Below are 18,676 nucleotides of genomic sequence, written 5' to 3'. Positions count from 1 at the left end.
GCTCTACTAGCTTTTGCTTTTGGACCTCTAGATTCCACAACTTGGAGACAATCAAGTTCCGTGCGTAAAGCCAACCAGTCTGTGAAAGTCTATCCCAGCATCCCTAGGAAACAAATACAATACCCATAGCCATTTTGATGTAAAAAAATGAAGCTTGTAAAGTTAAAGCAATTGCCCAAGATTCCCTAAATAGTAACAGGTACTCTTTACTTCATATATGATATAGGCTGCACACGGTTCATGTAAGGTTATTTCTCTTCAGTAGCTGAATAGCTTTTGAGATATAATTTACTGAATTCTCTACTTGGCCTTTATATCAAACCACAGGCAAAACAGTCTGACTCATTTGTTTAAAAATCTCTACTCCATAAATAATTGACCTTGAAAACCGCCGAAGAAAATTTGTACATAATGCACAGTTTACATTTTGTTCTTCTATCCTCTTACTGTAATTTATGACTCACGCTTTTCTTCGAGTCTCCTGTGAATTGAAAAAGTCTCAGAATATAGGCCCCCACTTTTTCATTGTTGCTGCTGCTTAAATACAGCAAACGGGCACCTGGCTGGCTTAGTCAGAAGGACATGCAACTCTTTATCTCGGGGTTATAAGTTTGAACCCCATGTTGGGTGTGGAGATGACTAAAATAAATAAAGAGATATCTAGATAGACAGATAGATAGATAAGTAAAATGTGAACATCTTTTACGGCATAAATAGGAAAGTTCTAGGTTAAAAACTTCTTGCCTTCTCAGAGCATTCAATGTTCAAATGCCTGTGAAACTCGAAGAAAGGGACATGTTTTGCAAGATCTCTCACTCTGGCTTTTTCGTTTTGTTTTTGTTTGTTTGTTTGTTTGTTTGTGGTGCCCTTTGGGAATGGCCACTCACAGAACACACTTTTAAAAATATCATTCGATGTAATTATTTTTAAACACAGAACATCTTCCACGTGGCGATACCATAATCTATCAGTTTCCCTAATCTAGAAATCGAGGAATCATTACCTCTGATGTACTTCTTACATACTTAGTAAAACTCTCCTCCTTTTGAGAATAGTATAGGTCAAGGATTCTAGGATGCACACTGTTTGCAGTTTAACCTCCCAGGAGACAATATGTCTCCCAGGCAGAGAGCAGCTGTGCCACCCTTGTCCTGGATTACATCGAAACTCACCAAATGCAAGAAAATACTGAAAACATAAGTGGTACATTTGCTTGAAGAAGTGCCCCCAAGAAAGTAGTTCTCCTGATGGCATAGAGCAGTGCTTCTTAAACTTTGGGGGGTCTCAGAACGTCTTGGAATACCAACATAGAATCAGAGGCACAAAATGGAACGTAACCTGCACCTCTGTGTGCACCATTGTTCTAACTAATTCTGACACATACCAAATTTTGAAACTTCAAAAATTACCAAGTAGATGATGATGGTGTGTGTCAGGGAAGAGGGGAGCATGAATACTAACGACCCAGATCTAAATGCCATTCAGAAAAGTTGAACCCTGAATGTGAAGAAGTTTAGGAATATCTTAACTACTTTCATTTCTTTTTCTTTTTCATTTTCTCTTCCGATGCACAGAGTGAAAGATGGTGAAATTTAAATAATTACACTTAAAAGAGCTCTTTCAACAAATAACAAAAAATTGTAACTTGGAACACTGTTACAATGTCATTGGCAAGTTTTCTTCTTCTTTTTATTTTATTTATTTATTTTAAAGATTTATTTATTTATTTGACAGACAGAGATCACAAGTAGGCAGAGAGGCAGGCGGGGGCCGGGGGAGGGGGGGGAAGCAGGCTCCCTGCTCAACAGAGAGCCCGATGAGGGGCTCGATCCCAGGACCCTGGGATCATGACCTGAGCCTAAGGCAGAGGCTCTAACCCACTGAGCCACCCAGGCGCCCGTCTTCTTCTTTTTAATGGAACATAAATATTGGTATATCTTTGGATTTATGGGTCTTGCATTCTGTTGGTACTTCTTTTGGCACCTAACATAATACCTTACAGAGAGAAGGTGCTCAATAAATGTCCAATAAAAGTAAGCAATAAAAGAAATCAAAACATAAAGCCCTCTGAAAATGCATTTCCATTGAAATATATTGCCTAGGTAAATGTGTTCCAAAGCTATCCTAAAATACGAATAGGATCACATCCTTGTTCTTTTTAACACCCTATGGTGGTTTCCCAGTTCCTGAAAGATGAACTCCTAAGTCCTTAATGTGCACAAAGATAATTCACAAACTGTCACACGTCTACCTTTTCAATCTCGTCTCCTCTCGCGCCTGCCCCAGTCTGCACTTTAGCTACACTCAAATCTCCTTGGTTTCCCCAAACTGCGAGTTTGCTTTCCAGTCTCTGGAAATCCTGTCCCTGCTTTCCCGGGTCGAGCAAGCCCCTCGTTACCCTTTTGACCCAGCTTAGGTACAGCCCCTTCATGAAGCTCAGGGACAAGCCATTTCTCTTCTCCCATGACCGCCTGGATTTAATTGTGCTGCAAAGCAAATCACATTGTAACATAACTACTTATTCACTTGTATCCTCTCCCACCTAGAATGGGAGCTGTAATTTAGTAATCTAACACCAGATGAGGTTCCTGGCAATGTAGTACAGGATAAAGGAATGCTTGTTGGATTGGTTTGAGGGATGGCCTGGAGGAAGATACAATTCACTGACTTCCCCAGCCTGCTCATTCATTCATCTGTTCATTCATCATACCAGTCTCTATGCGCCAGGTGCTGTGCTAAGCAATGGACATAGGGTGAAGACAAGACAAATGATCCCTGCTCTCCTGAAGTTTATAATCCCACAGGGTAGAGTTTAAATATATAAGTGGACAAGGAAAATATAACTGCACAATGTGTATGGACTATCTGTAACTGGGCTGCCTGAGAGCCCCGTCTGTGAGTGGTGTCACTTTCAAAGTCCAGCTGTAGGCTTGAAGAAAAAGGCGAATCTTGCCTAAAAGGGCCACTCTCACATGCATCATGACTGGTGACCCCTGGCTACTGTCTGGCAGAGGCACCTTGCTGCCTACCTGTGATTGTTCTCCATTTCTTCCTCAATAATAGAGCACTGATTTATCTGGGGCCACAATGTGTCCAGCTGAAAGATGGCATTTTTGAGCCTCACTTGGAGCAAGGAATGGTCAATGAGATGTAGGCAGGAATGCTAGAGTCATGGAAAAGTTCCTTACAAGAGGCCAATCCATAATGTGATATGCTAATTGTATCTTGATTTAAAAAAAAAAATAGAGACCAACTCAAGTAGAAAATGTGCCCTTTTGCCCTCCTTTCCTTTTTCTTGTCTGGAACATGGACGTGATGGCTGGAGTACAGGTAGCCATTCTGGACCATGAAGATGCCTTGAGGATAGAAGCCATTTTCAAAAGATGGCAGAACAGAGAGAAGGAGCTGGCATTGCCAGGGTCCCCATGGCCTCATGGGGCCAGTTTTCTACTAACCCTGAAATCCTTGTCTCTCAGTTCTTAAGCACTGTAATTTGGGTTTATCATATATGCAGCCAATCCTAATCCTAATAGATACTGTGATAAAACTATCTGTCATGTTACCAAAAATTGAATAATAACTTGAGTTTGTTTATAATTGTTGCACTTAAAACTTTTTCATGCATTACTTTATCTGACCCACTAAAAATCCTATAGGAAAATCAAGGGATACATTTATTTCACCCAGTTTATGCAAGAAAATCCACCAAGCCCACTCACATATCTTAGACTTGGTTCATGTTATTCCCTTGGTTTACAGACTTTTTTTTATGTCTTTCCTTCATTAAGTCCTCCTTATTCTTCAAGACACAGTTAAGGTATCAGCTCTTATAAGACTCTTCTTTATCCCCCCTCACGCCTGTACTAAAGTTACTTGTGACATGATTTTTGTGCTAACTTGAACCCACAAGGACTGTTTACAAAATTAATCTTCTTCCTTTGACGCAGAAAGTGTCCAAAAGAAAAATATTCTCCCTCGTTGTCGGTTCAAGGTAACTAGCCAGCAATTAGGACCCGTGAGTCTTACTTTCGGAAACAAAGGAAATGAATTCTGATTTGGAGAGACTTGATAAAATAATTACCATTCTTGATTATCATCCTAACGTGATAAAATGGACCCCCATCTAGTACCTCGCAAGGTCACAGAATTCATTTCCCCAAGTGGTATATGCTGTCACTGGTGCTCCTTTAACTGAATATCTAGGACCTCTGGTGCATTTTTGTTTCCGGTGGGGGTGGGGGGGGAGATGTTTTTCAACCATTTTTCTCATTTGGTCTAAGACAATTGGATTCTCAAACAGTACCAAATCGTCTATTACTCAGACCTCATTATATGATTTGTTCATTTCGACGAATAAATCTCAATGAACAATTCTATCAGAAGTGCTTCTAAAGGCGGGGGGGTGACCCCTCGAATTTTCATCATTTCTCTGGGATTTGTGCATTTGGCAAATGAGGGCTTTGGTGTTTGCTACTCCAGAGTTCACAGGAGCTGCCAAGTTTCACCTTGGGCCTCCTAATTTGTTCCAGTGGCTCGGGTGAAACTAGCAGCATTTGTTTGAAAAAGCTTCTTGCCAGGTTTTGTTTGCCAAGGCTGATGGGTTTCGTTACTGATTCAATAAGGCGGTGACGGCAGAGCCCGGCGGTTGTGCCATGTGGCTGGGCATTGTGGCTCCCAGCCTGGGGGGGTGGGGGTGGGGGACCTGGGAGCCACTGTTTCCATAAGAAACAATGGTTAAGTGGAAAAGGTCACTAGAGATACACTCTGTTAATTTGGTCAGAGTGCCTCTTGGAGAACAAAGCATGGCCCCTCATAGCCGAGGGAAAGCAAGCAACCTCCTCTTTCCAGGTCACTTTTGAAGCTTATCGTTATGAAGTATAAACAATCCAATTTCTTGGAAGCAAGTGCAGCCTTTTCAATAGTGCTCACAGGATCTCTCACACTGTGCGCTTTAATAAAAGGCGAGTATGCTTCTCTTCCGCAGGGCCAAGCAAGACATACTTGTGCTTGGGTTTACCAGGGCTAGGGGTGGGCTGGCTGGGGACGGGATGGATAACTGCCAGCTGGTTTTTTTTTTTTTTCTTTTGTTATTGGTTAACATTACAGTTTCTTCCCCACCTGGTAGTGACACGTATTAACGCCCATTTCAAGATAAAGTTGTTCTTGTGAGCGACTGGGATGGAAGGCATTCACAAGCCCAGACCTTGATAAACCTGAAATATTTAAAACAATGCTGTTATTAGAAGCCAGTCAAGACCAGGTTTTCTGGGTTTAGGCCTGGCCAGATCTTCCTCCTCCTGTACCTGCTGCTCTGTTTTTTCCTGTTCTTCTTCGTCTGTGGAGGGATATAGAACTTTAAGCGGGTTGTGGTAACTGCTAATGAGCGTTTCTTCTGCGGTGCACACGTGTTAATTTTGTGTTCATAGATTTTACTTCATATTCAGATTTTTAAAAACAGTTTTATGTTGCCGACATTTCTATCAGGTGCCCTTTGCTAAGGTTTTGTTCTTCTACAATCATTGTCTCATTTTTCATTATTCGGTAAGTAGATTTCCATAAAGCCTTCCGTCTGCTGGGTTTGGTTTCAGGTACCTCTGATTTATCAAGGTCATCCTGGATTCTTATCAAGGTCAGACTCTCTCAGAGGATTTTAAGGCATCTGATTTAAGTGCCTGTGGGTCAGTCCGCTTCCTACCCTACATTTCTTAGAGGATGGAATCTTAAAAATAAATCCAATTTGCTTTGCTGAGATACTCCAGTCCTCTGTCTAATCCCGTCCAAGGTGGTTGTCACCCTTCCCTTCTTGGCCCCGTGTTCGTAACATAACTAAATATGCTAGTTTTAGGAACAGCCTTACGTATATTATATTTTACTTGCCGTTTGGAATTAGAAACTCAGTCTAAGCCTCCTAACAGCCTGTGCTGTCCTAGTAAACAAACCAGGCTCAAATTCTATCCCCTAAGTTGTACAAAGAGCTTCTTTGTTATACCATGGACCGGATCCCTTGGTAGACCGTCACTCAGCTGTGGAGGCTGAAGGGACAGGTGGGACTGCAGGAGAACACGTTGCTTTGATCAATGATGATCTTGCCACACTTGTACGGTGATGAAGGAACCAGATTAAGATGGATTTCAACGTGGGAACCAAGGGAAAGTAGCTCAATATTAGGATACAATGAAACAGTTAATGCCGGGAAATAACAGACTTCTTTCAAGAAAATGAAAAACATTTCCAATATTTTCTACCCAAATGGCCTCTCAATAATGTCAATAATAGTAACAGTAATAGGGGCACCTGAGTGGTTCAGCTGGTTAAGCATCTGACTCTTGGTTTTGGCTCAGGTCATGATCTCGGGGTCATGATATCGAGCTCCTTGCTCATTGGGGAGTCTGCTTATGATCCTCTCATTCCCCCCTCTGTTCCTCCCCCTGCTGTCTCATTTTCTCTCAAATAAATGAATAAATCTTTAAAAAAATAGTAAAAATAATAATCACCTTAATTCATATCCTTATCAACTTTAATTTTAATTCTGATAAACAGGCCCTCATCAAGTAATGTTACCATAAAACAGATTTATGTTTTCATTCGGAACACTGTATTTTATTCTCATTTTATTTATTTTCTTAAAGCTTTTTATCTTGGGGCACCTGGGTGGCTCAGTTGGTTAAGCCTCTCCCTTTGGCTCAGGTGATGATCCCAGGGTCCTGGGATTGAATCCCACATCAGGCACCCTGCTCAGTGGGGAGCCTGCTTCTCCCTCTACCCCTCCCCCCATGCTCAAGAGCTCTCTATCTCTCTCACTCTCTCTCACATAAATAAATACATAAAAATCTTTAAAAAAATAAAGCTTTTTATCTTGACAACAAAAACTTTAAACGTGAAGGGAAGAGTAAAATAAACCAGAAATACCCTTCACTCAAGATTCGCCAAGTGTTGGTGTTTTGCCATATTTGTGCCAGCCCTCAACAGATAGATCCATAAGTATTTCTCTATCATTGCAAGAGCTAAATTATACCATGCGCACACACACTACAAATATACTATCATGCATTATTATTCTTTCTGAACTACACGACACTTTACAATGCTGCCTAAGAACTTTAACACCACAATATAATTATCAAGTTATGAAAATCTCAAATGCAGGCACCACCACGACCTAATATACAGACCACATTCACATTCATCTGTTGTCTCAGTGATGTACTTTACGGCACCTCCTTCTGGCCCAGCGCCCGACCCAGAGCCACACACTGACCTCTGCTCATCTCCTTGCCCTCCTTCCATCTATGCCAGCTCCTCGGCCTCTGGCTTCATTCATGCTATTTGTTACTTTAAGCATGAGAGCAGTATTATTTTTGCAAGACAATTCTACTGCCAACATTTTCTGTGATGAGATCTGTATGACCTTAGGGTTTTATATATATATATATATTTTTTTTTAAAGATTTTATTTATTTATTTGACAGACAGAGATCACAAGAAGGCAGAGAGGCAGGCAGAGAGAGAGAGAGAGAGAAGGAAGCAGGCTCCCCGCTGAGCAGAGAGCCTGATGCGGCACTCGATCCCAGGGCCCTGGGATCATGACCTGAGCTGAAGGCAGAGGTAACCCACTGAGCAAGGCAGGCACCCCGACCTTAGGTTTTACTTTAGAAAATCATTCTTCATATTATGGGAGTAGTAATGTTTTCATATTGGAAAAAGAAAAAAGAACATTCTGCATGAAGACTTCACCTACTTCTGAAAACAATTAGCTGTGTGAATTACTGGTTTCCCTTTACATATCAATGGAAAGCTCCTTAAGATCTAATTATGTAACAAATTTAATTGTAATGCTTAAATATATAAACATTTTGAAAATGCTTTTTTTTGTTTTGTTTTGTTTTTTTTAAAGATTTCATTTATTTATTTGACAGAGAGAGAGAGAGATCACAAGTAGGCAGAGAGGCAGGCAGAGAGAGAGGGAGAAGCAGGCTCCCCAGCTGAGGAGAGAGCCCGATGTGGGACTTGATCCCAGGACCCTGAGTTCATGACCTGAGCCAAAGGCAGAGGCTTTAACCCACTGAGCCACCCAGGTGCCCCTGAAAATGCCTTTAATGACCATTTTGTTAAAAATTCCACACTAAGACAAAAACCTTAATAGAGAAAACAGGTTAAAAGCAATGAACAGGAAATGTATAGAGGAGATAACCCACAAGACCATCAAACATGAGATGTTTAATTCTATCAGTAATTAGAGAAATGCAAATTAAGACAATAAGGAGTATTACTTTGTACCTATTGCATTGGCAAAAATTTGAAAACAATGTAACATCCAGTGTCCTTACCATACCTGACTGGACCAAAGACGAGCTCCTGACATCGGGCATTCTAGGTATAAAGTTGCCAGCAATGTATGAAGTCTTCTACTTGGCTCAGAAAGACGAAATAGAAAAATCCTATTTGTTCCTTGAAAATCTGTATTCAGCAATTAAAAAAAAAACGAACGAGTTAGATGGGACAATGGAAGTCAGAAACATGAAGTAGAGCAGAGCCAGAGGGTAATAGCAACACCGACGGGCCATGGTGTCCAGAGCTATGAGGGGTAGGGGTGGGGGTAGGTGAAGAAGACAAAGAGCCCAGAAATAACAGAACCCCCTGCAGAGAGTAACATATAACAATTACTAGAGATGCCATCAGGGGCACCATAGAAGCAAAGAGATTAGCCTGGGTTTCTGCCAACCTCCTACCCTGTGTAGCTTGGGTATTTTCCAGTTCTCTTTTCGGGGGAGTAATAGTTGAGGGTGTCGTGGGGCAAGAACATAAAAGATTTTTAAAAAGAAAACCTTCAAAATCCCAAAGGAAAAAATGACTAAAAAGATTCTTGTACCTAGTCAAATCCTCAATCGGGTATAACAGTAGACTAAAGACATTTTCAGACAGTGCGAAGAAAACCCATCCTAAAATTCAGAGTGAACGAAGATGTTTCTTGATAACTTTTTAAACATGCCAACATTTAATCAAAACAACTTAAATTCTTCTGAAGTTATAATGTTGACAAATGTGTGATACTGAAGAGGTGAATTAAAACAGACTTCACATTATGCCGTCCTTCTGCACCTGTTCAAACAGTGCTTTAGGTCTTCCTTCAAAATGTTTTAAGATACTAAAATATCTTAAAATTAAGGGTGGCTCAGTCGTTAAGCATCTGCCTTCTGCTCAGGTCATGATCCCAGGGTCCTGGGACCTAGTATCCGCATTGGGCTCCCTGCTCAGTGGGGAGCCTGCGTTTCCCTCTCGTTCTGACTGCAGTTCCCCTTGCTTGTGAGCTCTCTCTCTGTCAAATAAGTAAATAAAATCTTCAAAAAAAAAATACAACATCTTACATTTAAAAGTAAAACCTGGAAGACAAATAAGACATTGATGGACCAAGTTGGCTTCTGGAGGTTTGACAGAGCAGTGTGGGAGTCAGACATGAAAGGAAATGGGCACTACGTCTGCAGGGTGTAACGAGTTTGGTGATAGTAGAGGGAGATCCCAGGTACAGGACAAGCACAGAGGAGGCCACGGCATACCCTTCCTGGGAGTGCCATTGGTGAGGTGGTCTTTTGGAGCAAAGCGTCGAAAGATAAAGTAGAAGGCAGATTGGGATGGAGGTAAAAGTTGCTGGGAGGCTGAAATGTGGCTGAGAAGCTTTTAGGTAGCAGGGTATCTGCTAGACAGAGAAGCAAGGCATAGGATGTAATTCAAGACAGCTGACATGCGGGGAGTGAAGAACAGATTATGGGGCTAAAGTTAAAGGCAGGGGCAAGAACAGGTGCCGCAAACTCAAAATAATGTAAGGGAAGGTCATTTACATGAGAACATGTGAGCAGGCTTAAAGCAATATGGAGCGGTGAGGACTGTGCCAGGCGGAAAGGGCCATTCACTTTACTTCCGTAGATCCGCTGAACCCTGAGCTGGCTCAGTCTTACCAAACGTGAATCTGGTTGCAGAGGTAAGGGAAATGGGGTCACCAAGTCTGTGTCCACAGGATTCTCCGCGTACTAAAGCTGGCAAATTGCTGCTGAAGGCGAGAGTGTTAACGTGGGTCAGGAAAGGCAGTCCTTCCGAAATACTAAGTCAGTGACTACTAGCAAATGATGCATCTATGTTTACAAGTCCGAAGTGTTAACACAGCTATTTCAAATAGGTTGTTAGAAACAAAAATGGATGGGATGGTCTCTTGGCAATATATCAACTAGACTATGACCGATGACGGTGTTAAGGAAAAGGGTGGGCATTTTGCAGAAAGTATAAATGGTTAATGGTATTAACTGTGGGATTCTCCCTCATGAGGTGACCTTTCAAGGAAGGGTGAGGTGTGATCTATCTAACAGAGAAAGCAAAACTATTCCTGCTTTGGAGGGAATGTTTAAAGCAAAGGGTTTTTAATTTAGTTTGGATTTTTAAAGTTTTTTTTTTAAGATTAAGTATTTTAGAGAGAGAGCATGAGCGAGAGCAGAGAGAGAGGGAGAGAGAATGTCAAGCAGACTCCACGCTGAGCTGGGAGCTTGGTGCGGGGCTCAATTCCAAGACCCTGAGATCACTACCCAAGCTGAAACCAAGAGTCTGATGTTTAACCACACCCCCCAGACGCCCCTTAAAGTATTTTTAAATTACAAGTAAACTATAATTAAGTTAATCATTTTCTGCAATAGGGAACAAGTGGGATTTTAAAAATTCTATCTTAAGTTGTACAATACATAAAAATACATGAAAGTAACTAGATACATGAAATCCATTGGTTACATCTTATAAAATATCCTTATCAGACTTGGTTGTTATCTGGGCCGTATGTAATGAGTCCTAGGGCTTTGTTTCAGTTAAGTGGCTATAAGCTTATCATTTAAAAAACCCAAAGTATAACCGCCCCCATCTGCCCATCTCCCTTATGCCCATTCGATGACGTGCAGGTAGAATCTGTTATGACAGTGGTTCCAGTTAGTGTCTCTCCGGCGACCTGCACGTTATTAACCTGGAGAGACCCGAATCCTTTCTCAATTTCACATGCAGCGCCGGCTGCTAACGGAAGTTCCTCAGGAAAGTTGAAATCTCAAAGCACTTGTGCTCTTGGTGAAATATTTAGAAAGCTCGCAGAAGCTACCCTCCTCCCCAAATGATGAGTCTGATGAAAAGAAATTAACAAGCCGTGTGGGGGAGCCGCACATGATCAGCCATGCCTGCTGTCTAAGTCTGTCTGTTGGTTGTTGCTATGACTACGGAAAGCCCGTGGAACCCAATGAGCTGTCTGCAGCAGTGCTGAGAGCACCAGCCATTTTACTTATGGAAAACAGTGTGGCATATTCTGCTGAGCTTCCCCCTGGAAGAAGCATTTATTGAAGAATCCATTCAGAGAAGAGAGAGGCAAGGGGCATGCTGGCATGCGGTTATTAGAGCCCCGCACGCCTGCGAGCTGCCGTTTGGACAAGCCGTTGACGGCTGCTCTGATTAGCTGATTCGAGAACTTGGAATGCAGAGTGATAATGCTGCCTGTCGGCTATCAGACAGCAGAAAAGGGTTTTGTCTTGGGAAGGCAAGCCTTCCCTGCAATATCATCGCCGCCGCTCCCTGGCTGCTCGCCCTGAAAAGGAGTGACCCAAAAGGAGGGTGTCACCATCTGCAAACAGCGGTCCTGTGCCTGGCTGCTGCCTATGAGCGGCGGGGCTGAAGAAGCAGGTGTGTGCTCGGATGGGCACGGGGCTGGAAGGCAGGCGGCCGCTCTCGGGTGTACCTGCTTCCGTTAACAGATTGTTGGCTCCCAGAGCTGTGCCTACCCGCTGAGGCTGAGGCTGAGAAGGTCCCTGTGTAGCCACTGGACGGACAGAGGTAAGTTTTTTTGTTTTTTGTTTTTGGTTTTTTTGCCCTTTTTTAAAAGCACGGTGTAACAATCATTTGGAGCAAAACTTAACCTACAAGATTTATATTCATTGTGTTATCTGGATTTACCAAAGCAGCGTGCATGTACACATACACATGCATACATTTCCACAAAATAGTGCCAGAAACGTAGAATTGTTTCAGTGATATGTCCTAGAAAAAAAAAATTACCAAAAAAAAATTTACAATATGCTTTGGAGTTTAAGATATTTAGTGTTTGAACAAACCATGACAGCTTGTTGTTCTGGACAGTCTTCAGAACAACAGTCTTTCTCCCTCATAGACAATGGGTCTTTTTATTAACTGCACTGGAACATATATTAAGAGAATTACATGGGAAATCAGCAGCTTGGAAATTGTGGAGCATTTTTGAAGCCTCATCAAGGATTTATTTCACTCTCCGCACACCAATGCATACATTTAAATTCAGGAATTCCGTAGGTCACCATCGCCAGTCGGTTTTGCACTTGCTTATCCTGAACTTCCAGTCTTGGGGTGCCCTTTGATTTCATTGAGGGTAGTTGTAAAGCAAACGGTGTCGATACTGAAAGCTGCTCACACGTCCTTTCCTGGTGTCATGCATGCCACGCTAGCCCAGAGCACAACACCCTCATTGTGCTCCCCTGGCTTGGAATCCAAGGGAAGAAAGGAAGCGAAATCTCTGCATTGAGTTCAAGCCCAGCTATAGTGTGTGCCGGTAAAACTTCTTTTATTGCCCTGTTTTTCTCACAAGCAGATAGGTTTCGGAGATAGTGAAACCAAAAACACTACACACCTCCTACAAACGTAAGCTACCGTTCCCCGCGGATGTTTGCTGTCAACCGCTACAGGATAATAGCACAGACTTTGGATTGCAGTAGAAACTGCCCCTTAGTGAGTAGTTCTTTGATTTAGAGTCTCTTAGGAACAAAGCTATTACTGTGAATTGAAATTGGTCAGTCCAGTTGAAATCCTTGTTGAGGAGACGACCAGATGAAGATTACATTTGGTTTTAGCAACATTCCAGCCTTACCCAAGTCAGTCCTATGGTTGGTCTTCCAACACATCGGATCATTTACAGTGATGGGTAATGAAAAACATTCCGTTGAAAACTTTGAATAAAAACCTCCCCTGAGGGGCGCCAGGGTGGCTCAGTGGGTTAAAGCCTCTGCCTTTGGCTCAGGTCATGATCTCAGGGTCCTGGGATCGAGCCCTGCATCGGGCTCTCTGCTCGGCGGGGGAGCCTGCTTCCCTTCCTCTCTCTCTCTGCCTGCCTCTCTGCCTACTTGTGATCTCTGTCAAATAAATAAAATCTTTAAAAAAAAAAAAAACCTCTCCTGAGGATTGAATCTGCCGTGAAATATAAAATAGTGTCTAAGATCTACTTCAAAGAAATATGTTTTTATTTGCTACCTTCTCCCCCCAAATATGGATGACACCTTTCAATCACCTTTTAATTAAGTATAATAATATAATTGTCATGGCTACATATGAGCATACATTTACCCATTTCACAGGTACAGCAATGTCAACAGCCCTCAGAGAAGAGAATTATAAAGTATACGATAATATTTTTCACAACTTATGTTCTAAAGGTCACCAGTATTCAAGATATCAAGACACAGACTGAGAAAACTCAGTCTAGGGATTCATGTCCAAATGTTTAATGATGAGAACAAATAGGAATCATGTCTCTCTGTGCCTGGGAGCCTTGTATGGGGGAACATGGTGAAGTGATAGCATTACACTTCACCTATGTTTCACTTTCAAAGGAGAGCTAAATGAACAGACTTAGTTTTGAGTTAAATTCTATAAATAAAAATACCCACCAAGGAAGTGATTCTGTTGCAACAGAATATGAGGTGGAGAGAGTCTCTCTCCAATTTAATTCCCTTCAGAGCTTTGCACTTAAAAAAAAAAAAAAAATTAGAATTAGCACAGTGAGAAGACCTGCAGCGAGAAAACAATTTCTTGTCAGTTTCTCTTAGGGCAGCTTGTAGAAGAGCAAGGTGCTGGATACCTGAAACGTACCTGCCTGCTGTGCCCTGTTGCCTTCATCAGAGCACCGTGTGTGACAGAGCCTTGTCACACTTGGGTGTCACACAGACTTTATACCTGTGTTCGTATTTTTTCCTACATTAATAACCTTTTAAAGGCAAAATGCTATGAAATATTAGCATTCTAAGTCCACTGGTGTGCGTACATCAGCTGTTATTAACTCATCACCTTTGAGAACCACATAACAGAGAAAAAATTCCTATCCTTCAAGATTGCCCCTTAGCTTTTGTCTATTTACGTATCCTTATTTTCCCAGCTCACTTGCTAGCAATATCAAATACTTTGTAATTTCCCAGCTCACTTGCTAGCAATATCAAATACTTTGTTAATTTCCCAGTTGCATTATTCCAAAGTTTTGCAAAGCCTCTGCACAGACTTTTTCTTTAAATCTCCCCCGGGTGGCAGGCACCTGTCATGCATCTTTCAGAATATAGCTAGGCTGTCTCCGCAGACACTTCCTTACTTTCTCTTTCAGCTATATCTGAACCCGATGTCTATATTCTGTCCACTGCACCAACCATATTGCATTTGTCTCTGCCCACAGGCTCCCAGAGTTTTATTGACCCACGAGTGTACTTTGTCCAGGGTCTCTGACTTTGCATTCAGTCATTATCCTGTTAACCTCAAACGTCACTATTTTCTTCTTAGTTACTGTAAATACAGACTTGATCTTGAAACAGAATCCTATTATATATTATACTACCTTTTATCAGAGAAACTCAAGATACTTGAAAACAGCAACGAAGCTCTAATTTCCCCGATACTGAAAATACAGCTTCAGGAACACAATTTGATGAAAGCTCTAAATGTCCTATACCAGAATTTTTTGAGGAAAAAAAATTTACAACATGTAAATTTTGAACAAAAAAGGGGCTTGAAAACTTTAGTAGCTAGAAGAGGCAGTTTTTCTACTTACAGGTATTATGAAGTTTGCCAGGGAAATAAGCATACTAAGTGCTCCTATTAGAAATTTATTCTAAAATCAGACCATTTAAAATTAATTTTGAATTGCTGATAATTGCTGACTCTAACAAAGATATTTATGGGGTTGTTTTTCATACTGAAGCTAGAAAAAGGTAGAGCTCATGAACTGGAAAGAGATCAAATAATTGACACAAAATCTATGACCGCAGAGTTTCTTTTAATTTTCCTAAATAAGCCTAAAAGGTTACAGGTAATCAGTAGTTACATTATGCCTCCCTAGAACGTGGGTTCCTGGGTGAGGGAGAGAATATTCTGTGAGTACCTCTCTTGATATAGACACACTTTCGGTTATAGACACTTTTCACATTTTTTCTATACCAGATGGCATGGTAATTTTTTAAGTAGGCCTAAATGTTTATAGCCATTTCATGGAAAAGTTGCCACAAAGCTGCAATCAAAAGTAAGAATGGATTAGGAATTTTACTAAGAAGAAATAATATAAAATCCTCTGTCTCCAAGATAACCATTTGGCAGCAAAAGTTGTAATCAATATTATATGAATTTTTGTGGATAAATTAACAGAGATTAAGAAGTTTAAAATATCTAAATGTTTGGAATTAGACATCAAAATATTTAGGAAATCCCTTACGTTCAGATTTGTAGGCTTTTTCACATTGTATTCCAGCACTAATTTTATAATAAAAATAAGATAAATGGCAACTCTTAATTATCATGCTGTCCTTTTAAGGTTGACTGTGGCCGCCTTCCAGCTGATTTTAAAGTATAGCATGCTAATTAAATAATAGCATAAGAGGACATTTGTTCTATTTATCTTAAAGACTAATCATGTTTAATCAGTTTTTTAAATTATATATAGCATTTAGATTTCAGGAAACACGATTCCATAGTAGTTCTGCGTCATTTTTATTATTTTATATTTTAAGTAAGTTATTATCGAAGGCCTAAATTATTTATAACTATATTTGATATTCAAACAAAATGAGTGTTTGCTTTTTGCATTTTGTAATAAAGTGTTATACTATTTGATTATATTAGATACTTTTTAAAAAGTTCCTCAAATTAATGATTTTATTATGGGTATGTCTATTAAGTTCTAAACTCTCACTGCAAAAAATTATATGGTGATTTTTAAAAATCTCTTTACATCATTACTGAAAAAGTTGAGACTTAAACTTCTAGCCATAAGGAAACACCTCTGTAACTATTAAGTTCTAAATACTGACAACTATGAACTCTTATTCATTTTCAGCTCAATTAAGATAATCTTATTTGAATAAGTGACAGAGAATCAACAAGGACAAGTTTCTTTGTTTGTCTGTTTTTTAAGTTTTAGCAGATAACATAGCCGTATAGAACTGCACTATACTTTATTGTCCCCTTGTTTTCAAAACAGAAATGTCTGTTTTACCAACTAGCAATTTCAGCCAAAAGACGGTGGTTTCCTCTTCCCCATACAGGTCAGATATGCATAAATCCAGCATTGATTCTGCACCTTTAAAAAGCATTATTTGAAGGGGGGGGGAAAAAAGCTTTCACATTTCCTGAATCTAACCAGAGATCTTTCAAAGAAAATTTTCCTACCTTAAAAAAAAAAATCTAGCAATATTCTCATTATATTTACTAATTTATTTTTATGTCCATGTTATAATTTAAGGGCAATTTATTTTTAATGAAGTACACTATTTAACAATTTCAGTGATTTTTAAAATCTGTACTGTTGCGTACTTTTAAAATTTTTTATTTTATTTAACGTAGACATTCAATCTTCTAGCTTTCTTTGAGATGTCTTCTCAGTAGTTAGTATAAAGTGCACATTAAAAATACTTTCTTATAATTAATCAGACCCTCTGCTTTAAGTAGGAGATTTGGTGTAATCAATGTAGCAATAATTCTTCTTTTTAGATTCTTTTTCCTAATAATTTTTTTTCAGGGATAGCTGAATGTGAGGAATGGCATAAAACTTGGAAGCTCTAAACCCCTAGATATTCTATCCAGAACAGCATCCTTTAGGAACTAATGTGGCTCTGAGGATTGGCCATAAGGAATCCAAAAAACTATGGCAAAAATAAGCTTGTAACCAGGTTCTGAAGCTCATGTAAAAATCCTCTATGAGTAAAGGCAGAGAATGGCATGAAGAATGGTGTTTTTTAAATGCACAGAAATAACATATGCAAATGAGACATTCTACTGAATTATTATTGGCCATGCTGTAGAAAGTGTTTCGGTATAAATGTTCGTTCTGTCCTCCTCTAAAAAGTCAAAGTTCCTGTACCTTCTTCTCAGTAGGCGTTGTTAGCTTCTTCAAAGACATTTGAGCTTCTGTGAAGGTGACCATGGTAGAGACAATAGCCCGTTGATTAAAACAAAACAAAACAGAACAAACAAACAAACAAAAACGTGCATATGTTTTTGATTTTGTGGGAGGTCAGCGTGGTGACAAGTTTGGACTGTATTAATATTAGAATATAATGCTTTATAGGCCTTCCTACACTTAACATTACTAACCAAAAAAGTTTAAGAAAGTGACACTGGGCTGCTTTAAAAGTAAGCTAAATTTTGTAGATTTTCAAGATGCTTTCACATCTAAGTGTTTCAATTCTCTGTGCTAAAGTTAACATAGGAAAAAAGATTCGGCAACAGTTTCATCTGTCCTGTGCTCGTTGTGCTGTCTGGTGAACAATTTGAGCCCTCTCTGAAATAGGGATACTTAATCTGTCAGATAGATAATTGCAGTAGAGTAAATGTCTTGTACTATATCCTGTGTGGATAAATAATTTCTAGAAGAATTTGCCTCGTAACATCTAAATTTGAAAAGGTATACAGCAAAGCATTATCAGTAGTGACGATTAAAAAAAAAAAATTTACAGCCACTTAGTTGTTCTGGAACAGTGTGAATTAACTTGTGTTGTTTGATGTCCCTTGAGCACTGGCTTGAATGAGTTTCGGTCCTGGAAGTCCGCGAGGGTGGGGAGTGGCCAGAACTGACAAGAGGAAGGGTACAGGTTGCTTGGGCAGAGCGAAAGCTATAGGGAAAACTCAGCTCACTCTAAAACAGGGGCTGGAATGCAGCAAACAACTCAAAATATTGAATATTAAGTCTTCAATCAGTATTAGTTGAATGATAAGTGACTCCTAGTGATCAATTCTTCCCCCTGTGTTGTATTAATGCCAACACACTGATTGGAAACCACTGCTTGAGTTTAGAGATAAAATAATAATTTATAAGAATTATGATTTTTTTGAAATCATAAATCAAAGGAAAAAAACATAAAAATTTTAGAAAGTGCTATTACTTTAGAAATTAAAATATAACCATTCTGGTAAAGGAGATATATTGAATAATTTATATAAAACAAGTCAGTGATATGACCAGCTTCTAGACCATGTATCATATAAAAATTCGTGTTTCTAAATAAATTCAATTTCAAAGAATTCAGGATTTGTTACCAGTCATCTGAATTATTGACCTAAAAAAAGCTCTTTATTTAATAATTATATAAAACAAGAGTGGAACCAAATGCCTAGATAAAGCTCATTTGGTGAATAATTCAGACCAAGAAAAGTTGATTTCTACTCTCAATTTTCTTAAAGCTTCTGGTTATAGTCATATTCATCAAGCAATGTGATCAACTAGAGAGTTAAATTTTTCCTTCTTAAATAAGCCTAAGAGAGAAAAATTCAAACCTAGAATTACAAAATTTAAGATTTTCATATTAAGGCCTTAAAATATAGCTAAACAGAGAATTCAGGATAGAAAAAGTGTCAGTCTGGGAGGTATTTTCAAGTTAAAAACCAT

The 18,676-nt window shown here is 39.7% G+C and overlaps 1 protein-coding gene across 4 annotated transcripts in view; it reads left to right on the top strand.

Annotated features, from left to right (window-relative positions):
• Positions 1-11,284: 11,284 nt before the first annotated feature.
• Positions 11,285-18,676, top strand: part of SORBS2 (sorbin and SH3 domain containing 2) — a 208,057-nt gene continuing 200,665 nt past the window's right edge. For 2 of the 4 annotated variants that reach the window (XM_080796663.1, XM_080796668.1), the window contains exon 1: positions 11,285-11,847. The gene's annotated coding sequence lies outside the window, so the exon portion shown is untranslated. The remainder of the gene's footprint in view (positions 11,848-18,676) is intronic. The other 2 variants (XM_080796665.1, XM_080796664.1) reach the window with 1 other exon arrangement.

The sequence above is a fragment of the Martes martes genome (assembly GCF_963455335.1).
Source record: "Martes martes genome assembly, chromosome: 2".
Taxonomy (NCBI): Eukaryota; Metazoa; Chordata; class Mammalia; order Carnivora; family Mustelidae; genus Martes; species Martes martes.
Note: the sequence above shows the minus strand (reverse complement) of the source record. Positions and strands in the feature narration are given on the sequence as shown.